Consider the following 7,773-nt stretch of genomic DNA (forward strand, 5'->3'; position numbering starts at 1 on the left):
AAAGACCTAGTGTGGTTGAGGTAGAATACCAATGTTCTATGAATGCCCAGAGTTTGAAGCCTTTCTTCAGCTTTAGAAGAATGTGGTTTTGGATGGTGGTGAGTGGCAGCATGGGCTAGCTGCCCCGACCACCGGGTGTGGATGGGTTTGTACTTAAGGGACTAGCCCATGTCACTGCATGCCGCTGTGCATGCTACTGCAGCTACACTTCTGCTTTTAGCTCCCTGAGAAGCTTCTGTTTTTAGCACTCTAGCTCTGACACCTAGTGTGAGTATATTTACTAGAGCTGTGAATCACAATATGATTTTTCAAGTGTAGACATAGCCTTACTGAGTATTAGCACCTGCCCTTCTAACTACATCTAGTAATTGCACTGCTCTATAGAGGCTGGCTCCAGCCCTAATCTGTCAATTTAATACTGCACATCATAGATTCCAAGGTCAGAAGGGACTGTTGTGATCATCTAGTCTGCCCTCTGTATAACACAGGTCATTGAGCTTCCCCACAGGGCTGGCCTTACCATGAGGCAAACTGAGGCGGCCGCCTCAGGTGCCAGACTGGGGGAGGGGGGCACTAGGACCCAGAGTGTAGAAAATTGTGTCTGCTGCTGGTGCATATGTATTCCCTCTGCTCTAGATGCGCAGAGATGGTGGAGTGTTGTGCTGGAGGAAGGAGGGCGGGAGAAAAGAGTGAGAGGGAATAACAGAAAGCAGCAGGAGCTGGAAGGAGAGAGAGGAGAAGGAGCCTCTTATGTACCTCTCTAGCACCCCCAGGAGCCTGGACTGATTAACACTAGCTTCTCAGGGAGCTTCCTGTTTTCTGCTGCTTCCCTGAACCCACTTGAGGAGAACAGGCCATCAACTGAAGTAGTAGGAGCCAGTTAGGCCCTTAAGATGCTGATATCTTCCCTTACTCAGGGTCTGCTACTAGCCTGTTTATTTGTCCCCTTCAACTGAGTGTTGAGAGCCACTATAGCTGGCACAGAACAGCAGTCATGAGTGAAAGAAGAAAACACCCCTCTGGGGCAGCATTCAGAAAAAGAAAGAAAGCAAAGGAAGCTTTTCTATCCAAGCAGGAAGGATCTCTCCTGAGATACATAGACACAAATGTTCACGGTGAGCCTCCGGCCCTAGTGAGGATTTGAGTGGTGAGAAGATGCGTGATCTTCCAGTTAGTCAGAGTGCAGGTGACCTGGCAGCTACTGCAGCATCCATATCTCCATCTCAAATGGATGTAGCCATGCACATTCCTGAAGAAAAGTGTAGATCAGAGAAGAATGTGGTGGAGGCACAAGAAACAGCTGCTGCTGAGCTTAGTTCCTTAAGTCTAGATGATCCAAGACTGTGAACCCACTTGAGCAGTAGCCTGAGGGACTTCCTTGTACCTCATGGGCCACAGCAAGTGAAAAACTTCATGTTCCCCAAAGACAATGAAAATAGACGTTTCCATCCAACACACTATTGGTGTGAAATCCCCAATGGGACAAAATGGAGAGGCCATGACTCAAAAACCCAGAATGCTACATTCTGTTTTTGTTGCAAACTCTTCCAGTCTAATGTTCCAGACACATTGGGTTCTACAGGAATAAAGGACTGGAAAAATCTGGCTAGAAATCTGGCATGCCATGAGAAGGCAGCAAATCACCAGAGAACATTCCATAGAAAAAGCTTGAGATGAGACTGAGGTTAAAGGCCACCATAGACGATCAGCATCAAAAAAAGACTGCATCAGAGTCTCTTTACTGCAAAATATTCTGAGAAGACTCATTGCCATTGTGAGAATGCTTGCTACCCAAAACATAGCACTGTGTGGCATTTCAGATCAGCTGTATGTGCCAAACAATGGAAACTCCTTAAAATTGTGGAGCTGATGTCTGAGTTTGATGCTATACTCCAGGAGCATCTAAGAAGAGACACCACCCAAGAAATGTACACACACCACTACCTTGGAAAAACAATTCAAAATGAGATCATACAGTTATTGGCAACTAAAGTCAAACGGAAGATTGTGGCAGATCTGAAGTCAGCAAGATGTTGTTCTGAATTGCACACCTGACATTAGCCATACGGAACAAATGACTTTAATGGTGTGTTTTGTAACAACAACAGAACCAAGTGAAAATGTCCCTGCAATGGTAATTGTCAGAGACCATTTTCTAGAATTTATTGACATTGATGATACTACAGGAGCTGGTATAACAAATGTGCTTCTTAAAAAGCTGGAAGATACGGGAATTGCGATAGCTGACATGAGAGGTCAGGGCTATAATAGTGGTGCCAACATGAGAGGAAAGAACAGAGGAGTGCAGATACGGATCTGAGACTTAAACCCCCGAGCTTTTTTTTGTCCTATGCAGTTCTCATTCACTGAACCTGGTGGTCAGTGATGCAGCATCAGCTTCTAGTGAGGCTGCTGAATTTTTTAATGTAATTCAAAGCATCTATGTATTTTTCTCAGCATCAACACATCGATGGCAAATTTTGAAGCAACATCTGGGAACATCCTCTCTGACACTGAAACCACTGAGTGCCACACGATGGGAAAGTCGAATGGAGGCGATAAAGCCTATCAAACACCTTATTGGGAAGATAGATGATGCCATAATTGCCATTATGGAGGATAATGCTATGACAGGAACTGTTCGTGGGAGAATAGTGGCAGAGGGAAATGGAATCACCAGAAACGTACATAACTTCACATTTCTGTGGCTTAGTGTTGTGACACGACATATTGTTTGAAATAAATGTTGTAAGCAAGAGACTTCAAGCTGTTGACCTTGATATATCTGGAGCAATGGAACAACTGGACAAAGCAAAGTCATACCTACAGTCTTACTGGTCAGATGAGGGATTTCAAAACGTTCTGAAGAGTGCACAGAAGTTTGCAGAGGAACTTCACACTGAAGCTTATTTTCCACCCTTCAAGAATACAAGAGTCACCAAAGAAGATGATTTGATTACGAGGCATGGGATAATCCTATAAAAGACCCCAAACAACAATTCAAAGTTGAATTCTTTAATCAGGTGCTAGATTGTGCAATACAGTCAGTTGAACGTTTCATGCAACTCAAGGAACACAGCAGTATATTTGGGATGTTGTATGATATTCCAAAACTCCTCACTATACCTGAAGAAGACCTACATCAGCAATAGAGACAGTGTTGACACATGATGACATGTATGATATTGATGTGAGTGGTTTAGGTAATGAACTGAAAGACCTTTTAAGATACATTTCAGCAGATGCATATTCCAAAGGCTGTTCTGGAATATATGTGCACAAATAAGATGACCACCCTCTTTCCAAATACTTTTGTTGCTCTGCGCATGCTTCTAACACTTCCTGTAACAGTTGCGAGTGGAGAACGCAGCTTCTCCAAGCTGAAGTTAATAATAAGACATCTACGCTCCACAATGACACAGGAGAGGCTGGTTGGCCTTGCAACCATCTCAATAGAGCAGGGGTAGGCAACCTATGGCACACGTGCCAAACGCAGCACTTGAGCTGATTTTCAGTGACACTCACACTGCCCGGGTCCTGGTCACCGGTCCGGGGGGGGCTCTGAATTTTAATTTAATTTTAAATAAAGCTTCTTAAACATTTTTAAAAACCTTATTTACTTTTACATACAACAATAGTTTAGTTATATATTATAGACTTATAGAAAGAGACCTTCTAAAAACATTAAAATGTATAACTGGCATGCAAAACCTTAAATTAGAGTGAATAAATGAAGACTCGGCACACCACTTCTGAAAGGTTGCCGACCCCTGCAATAGAACATGTGCTGGCCCAGACTGTGGACCTTCAGCAGGAAGCAGTTTAAATCTTTGCAACCAAGAAGGCACGGAAAGCACCACTTTGATTATTCAGACAGATAAAAATGCCAATGTTTACTATGCAGACAAGAAAAGTTAACTTTCAAACTCCTGAACAGCAAATGTAAGTGTTAACATTTTTGAAAAAGGCATTTAAAGTTGTTTGTTCTCCTTTACTGGGGTAGGTAACAGAGCAGTACCATGAGAGGAGTAGAACAGGGAGAAGGCAGAATTGGGACCTTTCAAAGTTTTGGCCCAAACGAGAGGGCATGGGGGCATCATTTGAGCACCCCGCCTCAGGTGCCAAAATGTTGTGGGCTGGCCCTGCTTCTCCAAAATAATTCTTTGAAGTCTATCTTTTAGAAAAACATCCACTCTTGGTTTAAAAATTGCCAGTGAGTGAGAATTCGCCACAACCCTGGGTAAATCATTACAATGGTTAATTACACTCACTTAAAAAATAAATGCCTTATTTCCAGTCTGAATTTGTCTTGCCTCTAGGCTGAGTTATGTCTTTCTCTGCCAGATTAAGAGTCCATTATCAAATATTTGTTCTGCATGTAGGTATTTATAGACTGCAATCAAGTCACCCTTTAACCTTCTTTTTTTAAAGATAAATTGATTGAGCTCTTTGAGTTTATCACTATAAATCATGTTTTTTAATCCTTTCATCATTCTTGTGGTTCTTTCTTGAACCCATTCCAATTTATCAACATCCTTCTTGAATTATGTGAACCACAACTGGACACACTATTCCAGCAGTGGTCACACCAGTACCAAATACAGAGATAAAATAACTTCTCTACTCATACTCAAGATTTCCCCATTTATGCATCCCAGGACTGCATTAGCCTTTTTGGCCACAGCATCACACTGGGAGCTTATGTTCAGCTTGTTATCCATCACCGCCCCAAATCTTTTTCAGAGTCGCTGCTTCTCAGGATAGAGGGGATATCATGTAACTATTTCCTACATTCTTTATTCCTGTGTGTGTGTGTGTGTGTGTTTATATATACATTTGGCCATATTAAAATGTGTATTGTTTGCTCGCATCAGGGTTATCAAGCAATCCAGATCACTCTGCATCAGTGACCTGTCCTCTTCCTTATTTACCACTCCCTCATTTTTTATGTCATCCACAAACTTTGTCAGTGTTGATCTTTACATTTTTTTCCAGGTCATTGATAAAAATGTTAAATAGTGTTGGACCGAGAATCGCTGTCTGCAGAACCCCTAGAAACACATCTGCTCGATTATGATTCCCCATCTACAATTACATTTTCAGACTTATTAGACAGCTTTTAATCGATTTACTGTGTGCCATGTTAATTTTATATATTAGTTTTTTTAATCAAAATGTTATGTTCCAAGTCAAATGCCTTACAGAAGTCTAAATATATTACAACACTTATCTTTATCAACCAATCTTATCATCTCGTCTAAAAAAGATATCAAGTTAGTTTGACACAATCTATATTCCATTACACTCCTTTAGTTCTTCATTAATCAGGTCGTGGATCAGCCACTCTGTTATCTGGCCCAGGATCAATGGCAGACTGACAGGCCTATAATTGCCTAGCACATTCTGTTTACTCTATAAATATTGGCACATTAGCTTTCTTCTAGTCTTCTGGAACTTCTTTAGTATTCCAAGACTTATCAAAATTGTTTTAGTAAAGAAGTAGTTTTCTGTTCTGGAGCCTTAATCTGTGATCAGAGTATCTCTACCTTTAGCTTGTACTTAACCCAGAAATGTGATGCTGATTCTAGTACTTAAAAAGAAACAAATTGGGTGTTTGTTCTTCCTTCCTTTGATCCCTATTGTAATCACAAAAAAGGACATGCAATTACTCTCTTGTAGCATAAAATGGTTGCAAGTACTTGTGCAGCTGTAAATTGGGAAAGGCACAAACAATGACAGAGGCACTGAGTATTCTTAGCTACTGAACCATCTGTGTCCATACTGTCAAAAGATAGAAAATTGCCAGTTTAGTTTTTATTTTGTTGGTCTGGGGTTTTGTAAAGGGCATCAAAATTATTGACTTACAAGAGCTGTAAAAGAGCTTTGCTTACATCTCTAACTATCTAAAGCCCACATACTGAATATTCTCTACAACAGGGGTCGGCAACCTGGGGCATGCGTGCCAAAGGCGGCACACAAGCTGACTTTTAGTGGCACTCGGCTGCCAGCCAGGGTCCTGGCTGCCAGCCCCACTCAGCCCACTGCCGGCCTGGATGGACGGAACCCTTGGCCAGCAGTGGGCTGAGTGGGGCGGGACCCCAGCTGGTAGGGGCCTGTGGACGGAACCCCAGACCAGCAGCAGGCTAAGTGATTCTGGGGTTCCGTCTGCTGGTCCCTGCCAGACGGGGTCCCGGCCGCCTGCCCCGCTCAGCCTGCTGCTGGCCCGGGGTTCCATCCATCCAGGCCAGCAGCAGGATGAGTGGGGCTGGCACCCGGGACCCCAGACCGGCAGTGCAGTGGCAGACGGAACCCCAGACCGGCAGTGGGCTAAGCTGCTCAGGATCTTGGGGTTCCGTGGGGCGGGCCCTGTAAATGTAAAAATTTATTACCGGCATGCGAAATGTTAAATTTAATGAAGACTTGGCAGCCACTTCTCAAAGGTTGCTGACCCCTGCTCTACAACTATTGTCTGCGTTTTGTAATATAGTTCCATAGTGCAATATGGTTAATCAGTACTAACTCTTCAGCTTTACCATTATTTCTCCTTATTTTTTTGGAATTATTCAGACTCTCTGTTAGTGGAATATAGGTTTGTTGTTTTTTGTCAATTAATTTTCTTAGATCATATTTTCATTCATATTAGAAAATCTTATAAGAAGAGTCACATGGTACATAGGACACTGTTACATGCTGATTATTCTATCTTTAAAACTGTAATAATTTATTGAGGAGTGTTTGGAACCTGTTTAATTATGTGGATGATTGCCAGATGCCAATACTGTCTATTTTGTGGATGTCTGCAGTGTAGCTGTAGCCATGGGCAGTGGGTATCTTAGATGGAGAGGCTGTCCTCCCCAAACAGCCAATCATGGTCCCACCCACACTCCACTGCCAGGCCAGGGCCCCTTTTGGAGTAACCTGCTCTCTGCTCTAGGCTGGCCCAGGCTGTCTGGGGCTAGCTGGCCTGCCTCCCATAGTGACACCGGGCAGCTGCTGCTGGCGTCGTGCTGCCCACCCGGTGCTCGGACCATGCCATCTGGTGCTCTGGGGCTGGCTGCCCAGTGCACAAGAGCAGCCAGGTGGCATGGTCACAGCACCCCCAGGTCTTGTGTGCTGGGTGGCCAGCCCCAGAGCACTAGCACTGGGGGCGCTGCATCCGCAATCCTGGGCTGCCCAGAGCACTGGGGCTATGGGTGCTGGGGGTGCTGCGGCCACATCACCTGGTGTAAGGGTTCCTTCCCCACTCTGAACTCTAGGGTACAGATGTGAGGACCTGCATGAAAGACCCCCAAGCTTATTCTTACCAGCTTAGGTTAAAAACTTCCCCAAGGTACAAACTTTGCCTTGTCCTTGAAGAGTATGCTGCCACCACCAAGCATTTTAAACAAAGAACAGGGAAAGAGACCTTGGAGATGTTTTTCCCCCAAAATATCCCCCACAAGCCCTACACACCCCCTTTCCTGGGGAGGATTGAGAATAATATCCTAACCAATTTGTTACAAAATTATCAAAGACCCAAACCCCTGGATCTTGGAACAATGGAAAAATCAATCAGGTTCTTAAAAGAAGGTTTTTATTTAAAAAAAAAAAAGTAAAATCATCTCTGTGAAATCAGGATGGAAAATACTTTGCAGAGTATTCAGATTCAAAACACAGAAGATCCCCCTCTGGGAAAAACGTTAAAGTTAGAGAAAACAGGAATAAACCTCCCTCTTAACACAGGGAAAAGTCACATAAAACAAAAGATAAACTAATCTGCCTTGCCTGGTTTAC

This window comes from Dermochelys coriacea, chromosome 3, assembly GCF_009764565.3.
Source record: "Dermochelys coriacea isolate rDerCor1 chromosome 3, rDerCor1.pri.v4, whole genome shotgun sequence".
Classification (NCBI taxonomy): Eukaryota; Metazoa; Chordata; order Testudines; family Dermochelyidae; genus Dermochelys; species Dermochelys coriacea.